This window comes from Argiope bruennichi, chromosome 9 (genome assembly GCF_947563725.1).
Source record: "Argiope bruennichi chromosome 9, qqArgBrue1.1, whole genome shotgun sequence".
Taxonomy (NCBI): Eukaryota; Metazoa; Arthropoda; class Arachnida; order Araneae; family Araneidae; genus Argiope; species Argiope bruennichi.
This window is the reverse complement of record NC_079159.1, coordinates 73,327,982-73,343,122: the sequence shown is the minus strand read 5'-3', so window position 1 is coordinate 73,343,122 and position 15,141 is coordinate 73,327,982. Positions and strand designations below refer to the sequence as shown.

At 24.8% G+C, this 15,141-nt stretch overlaps 1 long non-coding RNA gene across 2 annotated transcripts in view; it reads right to left on the bottom strand.

Annotated features, from left to right (window-relative positions):
• The window catches only part of LOC129983556 (uncharacterized), a 124,443-nt gene extending 113,538 nt beyond the window's left edge, over positions 1-10,905 (bottom strand). Inside the window, exon 1 of one of the 2 annotated variants that reach the window (XR_008785419.1) lies at positions 10,150-10,905. This is a non-coding gene — a long non-coding RNA (uncharacterized LOC129983556). The remainder of the gene's footprint in view (positions 1-10,149) is intronic. The other variant, XR_008785418.1, reaches the window with a different exon arrangement.
• Positions 10,906-15,141: the final 4,236 nt, after the last annotated feature.

Sequence of the window (15,141 nt, the reverse complement as noted above, 5' to 3'; positions counted from 1 at the left end):
ATCTTGATTAGAGATAGTGACCAACTACTACAACTGAGGTTGAGGGATGACCGGTCACACTTATTTATCTATTTTTTCTGTTTTCCAGATTCCTTCGTTCCCCTCCTTAGTGTAGAAGATATATATCGTGAAGTTCATTTAATCAGCCCTAAAGATCTTCTAGAAACAAAGCCGTTTTTATCAAAACTTGTCAATTAGGGATTACAACTGCCCGGCGACATGTCTTTATAATGGAAGATAGGGTACAGCGATAAAACGTGTGTTCGGAGCCACCTTCTTCCTGATTCACCTGGCACTAAAGACAAAATGGAGAAGAAATAATAAGAAATCAGCAGTGTTTTAAAAGATGATAAATTAACTGATGAACTGATGCTGAATTCTTAATTGAGAAAAAGGTTTCACACGATTTTTCAATCTGTACTTCGGCTTTCTGTACGACAGGATGCGTGTATCAGACAATTTTTTTTCTGTCTTGTTTAACGCTTATTTCAATTTATAATATTTACCATGTTAAAATTTAGCAGTTGTAAAACAGGAAATCATCCTTCATAGTTGGACAATATATGTGATTTTTTTTTCTTTTTGTTAAGCGATTTCGTTCCATTGTGTGGTTTTATTTGCATATCAAATTTTAGATAGTTTTTTTTTTCTCTCTTATACAAATTATATAAATAAAAATGATCATAAAAAGAATTTAATGTATCTCTTTTAATATTGAGAAACATATTTTTGGATTTTTGAAATAATATTTGTTTATTTTTGGTGTAAGTGAATTCAATAAATAAATTCATTAAATAGATGAAATTTGGCATGAAATTCCTTATACCAAAATTGAAGGTTGATGCCAAATATTGATAAAAAAATTCCATCTTTTTCTTACATATTCTATTTTTTTCACTTAACGATGAAAGTAACAAAAGAATGCGATATTGAAAAATCATTTTTTTCTAAGATTTTGCCACTTACATTTAATAAAAGTATTGCAGGTTGTATAAGCTAAAATTAAAAATAAAGTTTTTAAAATTTACCCAAATTAAAATGGAAAAAAATGCTCGATAGTCAAATTGATACATATAAAAGATGACTCAGCTGACTCTTAAAAAATAGTTTCTAAAATTTTATCGCTTGAGACTCCAAAATTATATAAACAACCAAAAAAAATGATAAAAGTTCATGCGTGAAGACGAGAAAAAGATAATTTTAAGAATTTTTAGAGCACCGGTTTTTTTCATAAGACCGTAAAAATAATGTTCATTATGAGTTTGGTACCAAGCTGTAAATACCATGCAAATTTGTATTAGCAATATCAAAATTCTTTAATTTAGCTGCAATTGCTTGAACATTTTGCATTATATTAAACAGAAAAATACAGTCTATAATTATTTTATGACTGATTTATCATTTTAACGCATAATATTTTCTTTTCAAGTAAATAAATATTTTATCTTCGAATCTTTAGAAAAGCATCTTGTATAATAGAACTGTTCAATTTTTCATTTCTCATCGTTTAGTCCATCATTTTACTATCAAACTTTTTTCTTTTGAGTTTCTATTTTTTTTAAATACCAGAAAAATGTAAAATATGTAAGAAAATAATGTTTCATAACGATAAATAAAGCTAAATTTGTTAAATTTTGAAATATTTAGCGTTTATATTGAAATATTTAGCGTAAATATTTAAAATTTTTGTTGAAAATATATTGACATTGGAAAAATCGGAAAAAGAAGGCACGGCAAAAATTTTCGAATTTTTTTTTAGTCCACGATTTACATGTAAAGATGCCCTGTTTTATACAAACAGAATTGAACATAGAATAATTTAAAAAGTTTCACCTTTCTTCCTCAATTAATAATATTTTTCTTCGAAGAAATGTATCAAATTTTAATATTAAAACTGCATTTGTTAATACTTATGTGAGTAATTCTTATGTGGATTTTTATGCTAGCATGTGTTAAATTTACCGCACTCTAACCTTTATACATTATTTTCACTAAATTACAGTGAGAATTTGATGATTTTTGCAGAATTCTGATAATTTTCTTTTGTTACTAAAGAATTAACAAAAGAACACCAATTTAATTCTGTTTAAACGTTTTCGATGAATGTTAAAAGATATGCAAATTTAGAGAATAAAAATTTATTTTTTGGCAAAGATAAACGCCACTAATTTTATATCAAGTATTTTAATAATAAGTTGAAAAAAATTATTCATTCTTTTATTGATCTATCAATTCGGTTTGAAACAAGAAAGTTCTATATTAAAAATTTATTGCCATCTCTTTTATATAAAATAAGAAACATTCAAAATGAGTTCTTTGACATTTTGATGCTTTGAATTTTTAAATACTAATTCTTCCATGATTATTTTCCTCTATTTTGATAAATAAAATTCTTGAAGACAATTTTTTTCTATATATTTCAAATATTGCTAGAATGTTTATATATATATATATATATATATAATATGCTATATTCCAGTATTATATCTATTTTGCTAACTCAAGAGCTATTTATTATACATTAGCTATTTATTTAACATTATCTAAAAGTGTATAAACTTTTGAAGTAAATTAATAAAAATGTTAAAAAATATCGAAAATTACACCTTTGCACGTGTTTAATAATTCATTACAATTAGTAAAAATAACGATGTTTTTTCCCCCTTTCCTTATCATTTTCCTTGATCATAAACGCTCATTTCTTATTTTGATTGGTTTTAAAATTGTCAGTCCTTGTCAATGTTATATACTGAAGAATAAGCACTCAAATTAGTATATTATTATTTTTTTGACTAGATGGCTTTCAAATGTTCAATTATAGGACTTATTTATATTTTTATTATTTGGAATTACATAATATTATATTTAAATCCCACTCAAAGCATTTATTATGACATGTAGATGCTCTTTCCCGGAAAAAGTACATATCGGAAAGTTTGTTTAAATTCAAGAATATTCTTTGCTATAAAATTAGAAAATTAGTTGTGCATGTTTCCTCTTTCTTGAAAATTTAATTTGATTTTTCATTAAGATAGTAAGCAATTATTGGAACATATTATATATTCATAAGACTTAAACGTGATGACAATTCATTTCTTCCAAAATAAGCAATTTTTTCCTTTCTTTTTATGTAGCTTTCGTTACACTCAGCGAAATCGTTATCTTTGCTAAATCTTTCGAATGAATTATTTTCATGCTGAAATGCGTATTTTTTGTAACTGACTTCCTTTTACATAAATTTGACATTTATAAAAAATATTCAGTAGGCTATACTACGTTGAAAACACTACATTCAGATTGATAAGATATTAACAGATTGTAAAATATAAGGAAAAGAAAAGGAAAAAGGTTAAATTTAAGATCCTATAAACTGTGTTGTCGTGTAATTTGAGATAGAAGTTATTTCATATTTTTGACTATTTTCTATGAATATGAAGAATGAATATGAATAGAATATGAAGGCGAAAATAATGAAAACGCGAGTTAATTCGTGACCTGATTATAACATATTCGGTAGTAGTTAAACATAAAAAATATATAAATTTATTGATAAGGCAAAACATAATTATTCCTGCATGAATAAAGATATTCTGTTGCAAATACATAAATACTAATCAATAAATAAATCTACATTATTAAAAAATGAAATATTTCTAATGTTAAAAATATTAGTTAATAAATCAACATAATTTAGAATTCCATATATTTCTATCGATTATTATCCATATATCAATATAAAAAATTTCATATTTTCATCAATAATATTTTAACGGAAGAATTATCACTATCAATTGTTAAGCTTATATTTCTACAGTATTTATACTATATACAAATAACCACATAAAAATTTACTGTAAATCTCAAAATAATCACGTTATGTAATAAAATGAACTTACCAGAGAACGAATTTTATGTTTCAAAACTTAAATTATTCTTAAATTATTCTTTTGTTAAAACTATTTGGTTTAACATTTTGGAAATCATCCTTTGAAATTATAAGACAAAAATCAAAAATGCTGGATCAAACTATATGTGTTATAACGAAGCAAAAATTTATCTCTTCATTTTTAAAACAGAATGTACTGAGAATTTTCAGTAATTACTGAAAATACTGAATTAAGAATTTCTTCTAAAATTACTTCTTAAAATTTGAGTTATTCTTAATTACGTTGTTCTATAAGAATAGTAAAATAATACTTACTATGAGAACTAAAAAATATTATGTATAATACGAGCGGAAAAATATTATAATATTATAAGAACAGAAAAGTGCTTTGCACAATAAGAATGGAAAAATATTATATACACAAAGAATTGAAAATATATATATATATATTTAAAAAGGCAAAATGTAAAAATATAATACATTTTCTCTTAAACATTTAAAATGCGTTATTAATAGCACAACTAAGAATAATAATGTTATGATTTCAAAGTTTCATTTATTATCGTTCTTAAAATGAACTGCATAAGCTTAGATTTCATCTACTAAATCGATAAATTTTTCAGTACAGGAATTTCTACTTAAATATTCTGTTTCCTGATTATTTAAATCTCTATAACTCCAATTTTCAAAATCAATATTCCCTGTTAAAACTTTTTATGAGAATACAATTTGCAATATAAAGAAAAAAATTGAAAGTGAACATATCTTTCAGTACTTCTACAGATATTATTGATATTTATATATGAGATTTTTGAAGTAAACAAATATTAATTTTTTTTCTCAAACTGTATACAAATATCTTTAGGGTATTTTTAAACTTCAGATAATTTTAAAGTTTGGATAAATTAATTTAAATATAAATTTATTTTTCGGTGAAGAGTTTCAATCCGTTTGATAGCTAGTGCTAAATATATTTTTAAGATCTGATGATCCTTCTAAATAAAACTTAATATTTGTAAATATTTAATACTTTTATAATATGTTTGTGCGAAATTATTAAAACTTCATTTGAAATTATTTGTAATTTCAGAATGAAAAAACAGAATTTTGGTGATTTCATACAATAAAATTATTTGTTTTAATGTAACATTAAAAAAAGAAATAATTTAAATGAGCCATGAAAATATTTTTTTAAAAAATTTAACAAATTTCAAAAAAATGATTTTTGATACAGAGAAACGATCAGTTTTTTTAATGCATCCGCCACTTAATATATTAAATTTAAATTTAAAAGCAAATTTAATGATATTGGGATGAATTCTTCTACGTCTGAAATACAATTTGATTCAGTTTTGAAAAATGGTTAAACGATCTTTATATTCTAAAACAGAAGTGGAAACACTGTCTGCAAGGTATAAAATACTTTAAGTTTAATTTTGCGATGTATTTTCTTTTTTTTATACCTCATTGGATGCAAAAATATTCAAAGAAAAATGCACTTTACATTTCTTTACATTGGATGCAAAAACATTCGTATTCGATTAAGGAAAAAATTTGAAGAATATTTTATACTAATTCTAGGATTATATAAAAACTATTTCCGAATATTTCTTTATCCAATTCTTAATGATATCCGAATATTAATGACTATCATCAATTATTAATGGCTAAACAATAAAGATAAAATCGCATTACATTCATTTACAAATATCCTTCTAATTAATTACATAAAAAAACTATAAATATGACACTTTGTTTCTAAATTGATTGTAAATGATTTAAATGCACTTTCCATAGTATTTACTTGCTTCTGAATATTAATTAATTCAATATATCTGTGCCCCTTGGAGCTCTTAAAAATGTATTTTTATTTTTGCTATTCAATGACATGATACATTTATCTTTCATTAAAAAGTTATTTGCATTTGTTAGCATTAAGTATGTATTTTTCAATTTAGATTGACAATGATTTAAATAATTTATTCTTTTAATTATAAATTTTAGCAGTAATTGATTCTTTAGTTTTCACGACATCAATTCTGTCATTAATAATATAAAAATATTAATAGGAATACATATAAAAAAGGAAATTGAAATGCAATGCAGAAGGAATGAAAAATTAATGATTATTTTCAGACCAGCAATTTAAGTGAAAAAGTTTCGCAATAAGTAAAATAGAGAAATATTTTTACAAAGACTATAAAGAATGTATGAATATATTTTTCTATTTGCGTAAATTATTCATTCTTTTTTGCTTATTTTAGCATGGTCTTTAACAGAATATTTTTCGAATATTAAATTACATTTTCACATAACTAAATAATATGTCCTCATGTTAGGTTCATACAAATTATTGCTCTAACGTATAATGTGTTTAGCAAATAAAATTAAACTATTGAATAGAAATATTTTTCTGGATAAAATTCAACTTAAATCATATATAAATTTAATCATTATTATTATTTGTTTAGCTTAATTTTGGAACAATAAAAGCATTTAAAGTAATAAAAATTATTACCATTCATAATTTTTATATATTTTTCAATCATTTCACTGCATTAAAAAATAAGATTTATTTATTCCTTATATATAAAATACGTATCATTTCAAACCAGTGAAATTACTTCACTACGAATTCTACTGTAATTTTATTTTAAAAACACTTTCTGCAAGCTAAATTTTATTATAATAAAAAATACCATTATTTATATTCATCAATTTAAAATTGCATAAAGTATTAAAAAAATATCATTGAAAATTACCTTGCACTTCTCACTTTTAAACTAAACCTATATTATTTTAGAAACTATTCTATTACATTATGTTTAAAATAAAGCGAAAGACAATTTTTGATCTAAATAACGAAGAAAATTGAAAATAAAAGATATATTACAAAGGTAATTAATTTTGATAAGTTAATTCTGATATCCATATACTTTGTCTTGTATCCTATTATATGTTTAGAACGCAAAATGAAAAAAAAAATATTAATTAAGAAATCTAAATTTTCAGTATCTCATCAACTACCTTTTATATACATTTCATTATATATTTACTAATTGATATTTTGCAAAAGAATATTGCATCGTCACTCTTTTATATTTTAAAAATCTTTAATATAAATATATTTGAGTTACTTAAATATATGCTATTTAGCGAAAAAAAAAAGGCATTGAAATTTTTTTTTTTAAAAAATTATTGCGGTTAAGAAATTTTACAACATGAATGGGTTTTTATTAGATTAGAGGACTATTTAAATTATAAAGAGCGATTCAGGTTGCTCAGAAAAATACTTCAGAATCTGGTAACTTAATTTTAAAAAAAATGTTTGACTAAAACACTTTATTCAAAAGTACTGCTCGTAATCTTTTGAAATGAAATATGGATAATCAATGAGTTTTTAATTTTTTTTTTTTTTTTCCTGTTTGGGGATCAACAAAAATTATCAGATGAAAATAAATTAGAAGTTGACAACAGTTTTTTTCTCAATCAGAATGAGAGTCACGAATAAGAAAACGTTTTAAAGTTTGAGCGAAATGTGCAGCGAATCATCTGTAACTTTTTCGCGGAACAAGACAATAATTTTTCCGCAGAATAATGCAATCGACTTTTTTTTTTTAATTTACAAGTTTTCGTTTATTAATTAGGTCGTTTTCGACATCTTCTAAAAAAATCTTTTTTAAAAAAATCTCTATTTTTTTTTTAAATTTATTTATTTGATTTTGCATCAATTTCACTTTTAAATATAATTATAAAAATTTATTATCGTGGATTAAAGATGAAAGAATAAAGTTTCATCTTTTAATGTTTTTCAGATGTATTTTTTTAAAAATTTAACAAGGAATTAAAAAAAGGTATTAAACGTTACAAATTCCTGTCTTTTAATAAATTTGTAATGTTTCAAATGAATGAGGACATGAATTTGTAATAGGTTTGTAACACGAATAAATCAATCAGAAGTTAAATTCATTTATTCCTTAAATAAGAAGAAATAACTTCTTTTATTGAAAAAGAAATAAGTTCCTTAATTAAATCTATAATTTAAGAAATAAGTGTGTATAATTTTTTGGTATTTTTTAACTAATAGTTTATAATTCTAGTATAATATAATATAATAAGTCTTCTTTAATCTAAAATAAATTCATGGTTGAAAATTGGAGATTTCATAGAACGAAAAAAATAAATTTCTTGCGAAAATTCTGAATATTTTTATTTTAAAAAATCATGTTTTGTAATCTTTAGATTCAATATCTAAACAACAGTACTTCGATGAAAGTAATAATAATTTTTTTCGTTCATTTGCATGGTATTAATTTCTGAATTTAAAAGGGGTTTTTTATTGGTTTAAATTTAAATGGCATAACAATAAGGTTTATTCTTTACTGAAATATAATTTTGATGCCTTAAAAGATTAAGATTTATAAATTCCAATAATTGATAACATATTTCTTTGTTCTGAATGTTTCATATCCTAATTTACCAGTTTATGAAACAAACAGGATAGCAATTTAATTTGATGCAGTTGCAAGAAACAAATTCTATCAAATGTTATACAATATTACACAATATTGTTCTTCTGATCATTCCATGATAACATTTATTTTAAAATTTTTTTGAAAACTGAAACATACACTGTTTTACAAACCTTATTTATTAACGATACTGATTGTTTTTTAGCAATCTATTTTCTATAATTTTCACTGAGTTTCAGTGCTAATTATAATGGAGTATTTTAACATAATGTAATTAGTAAATACAAGAACAATTTTTAATGTTTAAAAACTAGAATGGCAATAAATAGCATTATGAGAAAATATTCCAACAAGTTTTTTAAACTACTTAAAAATTACGGAAATTCTGAATCCATAGTAAATGCATGCCAAAAAAATATAAAATAAAAAATTCAGTAATTTATAATGAATATTATCAACAATTATTTGTTATTTTAAAGTCATAAATAATAATATTTAATTACAAAATAAAAGGAAATAACATTGTATTAAAAATAATTAACTGCTATGTAAATTAGTTAACCATAATAAATAATGTACAGAAACTTTATTAGAATTTTTTTAAAATTTCATTATATTCGGAAATTTAAATATAGAAAGATGATAGATAAAAGAAAGAAATTTGAAAACATTTGAACAGTCGGAATGATAAAGAGAAAGAAAATATAAAAAGTTCACAGAATTCACTATCAGTCTTTAAAGGAAACGAAAGCGTGATGATATTTTAGGATACATTTTTACTATTGTAAAAAATAAATTTTTTGAAACTTACTTTTAGTCTAAATAAAATGGTCCGTTACTGCTGTTTTTTTTGGGTATCTAAATTTTCATGAAGTAATACTAAATAATTCATTCTGCATTGAGATAGTTGGTTCTTTATTATATTTCGCTACAAACTCTTGATTATATACCATACAATGATTAAAATTTTAATGCATTGTGAATTTAGTTCATAAAGTGAACCATTTATAGATACTTCAAAATGGAAATAGTACAAAAAAAAATAGCACAAATAACTTTTACATTTTTCTCTCTTATTCTAAACTGATTTCCTTAGAAAATCGTCTGCTGTTTTAATATTACCATAGCAATAATTTTTATTTTAAAAAACTGCTCTTGCCAGAAAATAATATCAAGATCAGTTATCTTTTGCAGATATTAATTATATAATAACAGATTTTTTTAAAAAAAATTGCTCTAATAAATTTAATTTATAATTAAAATTATTTAAATATGTTTTAAAAATGAAATTAACAAAAAAAAGCATTTTTTATATTTATATCTTTCTATTCTTATTCTGTGGCAATCCGTTGAATAATCTTTTCTTAATAATAGTTTTGGATTCATCAAAATAGTTTTTGCTAAAAAAAATCGAGATATTTTTTTTTATTTATTTCACATATTTATTATTTTTATTCTTAAAAAATGTAAGAAAATTTGCTATGAAGATAAAAGAAGTTGGATTCCTCAAATTTGCACTAAAATCTTTCATTTGATGAGATGACAAGGCTGCTTTATCTCATATCAGCCTCAATTTATCACGTGACTTCAAGGAAATATGGAATTCTGAATTTTTGCTTTTCCCATCATTAATACTCCTCGTAAATGCGGAAGTCTTTACTGTGAAAATCTGAAACTTTTCAACATGTTTCAATCTATGCTTACATATCAGAATATTTTTGTCTCAAATACATGATACTTGTACAATGCCGTAAAAGATAAATAAATAAGTGTCGTATGCCGAATACTTACTTAGATTTGAAGCGAACGGCAATTATTCCTTTGCCACTTCTAAATGATGCATGTATTCCAAATTTACTCTACTAGTTATTATTGAGATCCTATAACTTTCTGCCATGGCACGCACACTAATGAAAAATTAAATGAAAAATAATCTGAGAAGTGTGATTGGGGCACACATAAAACCGCGAAAAACTTTAACACTATTGGCACTTGCTTTCCAAAGCCAGCACATGTACGTAGTAAGTTGTATTCCAGCTCGCTATCTGAAGCCTGTAAAATCCCACTGACAGCAGAAACACATAAAAATAAATTACATTACTCTGTCACATCTCACACCTCATCAGGACGTGATCGGAACAGAACTATGCATGCTAAAGTAGGAGCACCAACAGCACCCAATGCCTTCCAAAACCCAAAGTGTGTTTTGATCATGTAAAAACCGAAAAGGAACTGCCCTCTTTATTATATTTCTAATATTTTTTCCCCCTGTCTCTTTTCTTTCTTTCTGTCTTTTGGAGGCAGGAGCAATTTATTTTTTTATGTGTGTGTGTGCGAGTTTTGTTTCTTGTTGTTCACTTTTGTAACCTTCGGTCCGACGGTTAAGGGAGATGCCCGGTTGTTGATGAAGTGTCGGACCAACCCCACCTACGTTATATGTCTTCTGCAGGAGTCACGATTTTGAGTCCACCCCCCTTCCACAATCTGCTCTACCCTCCATCTTGTGCTGTCTAGCAATTTCTTTTTCTCTATTTCTGAGCCTTTCCCTGATTGTCAATCAATCTGCTGGATAGGTTGTCTGTTATGCTTCCGACATTCGAAAGGAACAGAGGTAGATTGAGAAATGGCCGCCTGTTGTCAGTCGCGAAAGCTCCGGATGATACCAGTTCCTCTTTATCTTTTTTTTATATTTTTTTCCTTCTGTGTGTCTTCTTTATTAATGTTGCTTCGGTTCCTTTTTATCTTTGCGTGTCTATCCAGGATTCGTGCACATAGAGACTAATATCAGATGCTCACAATGGAGTAGATTTTTTTTCTTCTTTTTATTCCTTTTCGCTATGCGATCTACGACTCCTTCCAGAAAGTGATATGGATTTGTAGCAAATATTTACCCTGGATGTATTACAGGAAGGATCACTGTAAAAGATAAGACAAGCTCCAAGAGTTCATGGAAAAAACGATAATTTGAAATCTGAGTTGAAATTAAAAAATAAATTTATAATGTTGCTGCATTCATAATGCTTTATGTAATTTTAATGCTTAAAATGTAATTCAATATTTTGTTCCAAAATAATTAATCAATGGATAATCCCTAGAGATCTTTTTTTCAATATGCAATAGTATTTCCGCAATTTGAAAAACGTTTTACTGAGAAATTTTTTTTAGAAAATATGCGAATAGATATGAAATACTCCAAAATTGCAACAAAAAATATACTTTACTACTGTTATTTCTATTTCTTTCAGAAGTTAATAAACATTGAACACAAATACATACATACATATAAATCAAGAATAATCACTCTAAAGGAAAAGATGAAGAAAGGCTTGCAGAATGTTAATTAAATAAACGAAAGTTTGAAATCTTAGGGTTAGATTAAAACTTCCAAATGGATAAATATTTTGATATGACAAATATGAGCACTCATAATGAGATTTCAAGTTGGATACACTTCATTTTCCGACATGAAATAGAATCTTTACTATCGGAAGTATTTTTTTATTCAGAAAATTTCCAAAAACTGTACGTATCGACGTAAGAACAATGCTTCAGAATGATTCAATTTGGATTGAAGAATAAAAAAAAATATATTCGAAAAAGAATTATTTTTAATTTATTTCCTGAGCACTGTTACGTGCTCTGCAAAAAGGCGCAGTCTTATTTCTTACATCTTCCTATTTCAAGCAAGACAAATTTTAAATCTTCATTTTTGCGGATACATTTTGACTTCTTGAGTTGCGAATATTCAAAAATATTTCGAGAGATATATTGACGTAGATAGATAAACTAGATTCTAACAAATAAATGAAATCATGAAAGAATTGGATCCTACCAATTTCTTACTTGCCATGCATGGTTTCTTTATAACGTTGCTTCGGTTCAATTTTATCTTTGTCTATCCGAAATATATGCGCATATACGTGTGTAAAATATGTATCTATCCGAAATATGGGCATATAAAGACTAGTATAAAGTTTATCACAATGGTGAAGACATTTTTTTTTATCAACAATAAGATAGATGACTTCTACCAAAAGGAGATATGGGTTTGATACAACATTTACACTTATTATAAAATAATAAAATACTCACTAAAGAATGCTAAATACCTGTGAGATTTAAAAAATAAAATTGATTCAACATTTTAAATAAGAAAGCTTGCATTTGGCTCAAATTTAAACTTGTAATAGAATATTTTTCTTCCCTTTTTAAAATTCCATTTGTAATGAATTTTTTTTTAAATTCCTGTTTCGATGAAGAAAATGTTTCAAATCCCTTAATTTTTGCATCTATTTTTTTTTTTTCGATATCTTAGACTAGACATATCGATAATGAAGAAGAAATCATATTTCGTAGCAAAATTATGAAGACTTCTAATGACGTAAATTCATCATATTCTTTTTATGTACATTTTCTTATTATCTTGTGCTTATATAAAAGATTTGTGCTTACAGACTTATATGTTAGATGCTGTTATTGTCTTAGATGTAACTATCACACTGCTTGCCTTTATTATATGTACTATTCAAAGCATTTTCTTAAAAAATGATGAGGACCCCAAGCAAAATTTATGAGGTTTAAAGAATTGAAAGTTTTTGTGTAAAAGATAAAATAAATTATCCAGACATACAGATTAAAATGTATAACGAATCTCTTGAACAATAATTTAAATTTTGAACATTTTGAATATCTTTGCTACTTTCTTTCTTTAAAATTCTGTTATAAATACGAACTTTTAGGGAGATCCGTTTCGATTTTAACATATTTTAATGTTTCTAAATTTCGCAGGAAATTCTTTTCACAATGTCTAATCATCAATTTAAAGCATTGCTACATTTTTAAGCCAATTTTCATCAATTTTTTAAAAAAAATCATGCGTAAATAAAAAATGTGAATGATTCTAGTAGAAATGAAAGAAACATGACCAATCGCTATAGGAAGCCAAATTTTTATTCAGGTTTTTTGATGGTTGGATAAGATTTGAAAGAATATTTTAATGCATGAACTGAGGAACAAATATTAATTTTTATGTTATTTCTGTACGATATATCCTGATTTTTAATAAAAAGGTTTTATATAAATCAAAATGTTTTAGTGGTTAATTTTTTAACTCATTACATAAAATGACCCGTAAAGATTCAAGCAAGCTATAGAAATTTATTTGTCTATTGACTAAAGAACTAAATAACGAGCAAGCTTTAGAAATAGAGGATCCAAGTTATTTTTCCATGATTTTAACAATTACTCGAACGGCATAAAATTAATATTAATACATGTTATAACGTACAGTTTATTATAACAAGCATTCATATTAATTGCATATACCGTTACTCTGTTTTTTATATTCCCATTTTTTCGTGTTTTCTTAATGTTTAAATCTAATAATTTTAACTCTTTTAATGTTTTAACACTTTTTTTTTGTTATTATCAATATATCAAGTTTAAATGGTATTCATTATAAAGGATATCTTTCCATTTACACTTCCCTCTACTATTCATTCCTCCATTTCCTAAAAAAATGCAAAGGCAAAATGATTTTAACACAATTTTATGCTTAATATTTTTTAAATAAGAAAACATCACGCATAAAATTGCTTTTGTTACTTTTGATCCGTATGAGCAATGAGATTACATGTCATCTTTGATAAATGGAATTAATACTAAATGAGCATTTTCATGTTGTTATTACAAGAAAAATACACAAAGTTGACAAATACGCAAAATTTCAAGAAAATTTTAAAAGTGGATATGATTTTTAAATTAATTAGTTGAAGAAATACTGGATCGAACGCTCTTTACAATTTTAAAAAATATTTTAACAGGAAACATATGCAATGGGTCCAAAAACATTCTTTTAAAGTGCAAATTGCTTTAAAAAAAGATAGATTTTTTTCAGAAATTTGATCATTTTATTTGGTTAAAACTGGTTTTGAAACCAAAATTATATTAAAATTATTGATTTTTTCATTTAATACTTATTATGAACTTTAGAAGAGTAAAAATTTCTGTGTTGATTCCATTAACTGCATTTATTTTACTGCGCTTCCCAGAACTTTCAGAGACAAGAGTCCGTTTGTTAAATTTAATTACATTGATAATTTCTTTTTACATGAATACTATTTAAATTTTTGCAAATTATTCCAAGAACTGGAAATTTTCAATACTTTGGACGGGTCACATTCATCTAATTATAGCCTGTATTTTTAAATAAATAAAATATTTGTTGTATTTTAAAAACAATTCAAGAAATTGCTAAGGTAAAAAATCGTAAGACAGCGAATGCATTTTTAGTAGATATATACATTTTTAGTAGACACAAAAGCTACTTATTTTTTAAATCTTTATTATCTTTAAAAATAAATAAAAGTTAATAAAAAAAGAATTTTGCGCTCATATTTATGCTATAAATCTATAGTATACTACCATACATAAGTTATGGATACGCTTTAAAAAATATCGGAAGGTTTTAATAATAGATTTTTACGGAAGATTTAAAAAAATAGGTTAAAAGAAAAGCTATTACTTAAAATTAATATATTCTTGAGCATGACACAAAGTTTCTTAAGACGAAACTGGCAACTCAAATTCTTTTCACATACCTTCTCTGTACCTAGAAAGCACGATTAGTAATAGTGGTGTAGATTTGTGCAAGATTATAGTTTAAAAATCTCTAGAATTTTATGAATTTGGTGAGCGTTTTGAAGTAGGTAAAAATCACATATAAAATTTTCTATTAAAAAAAGTAATAGTATCAAAAAATTTAAAACAGTGAAAGTACTATTT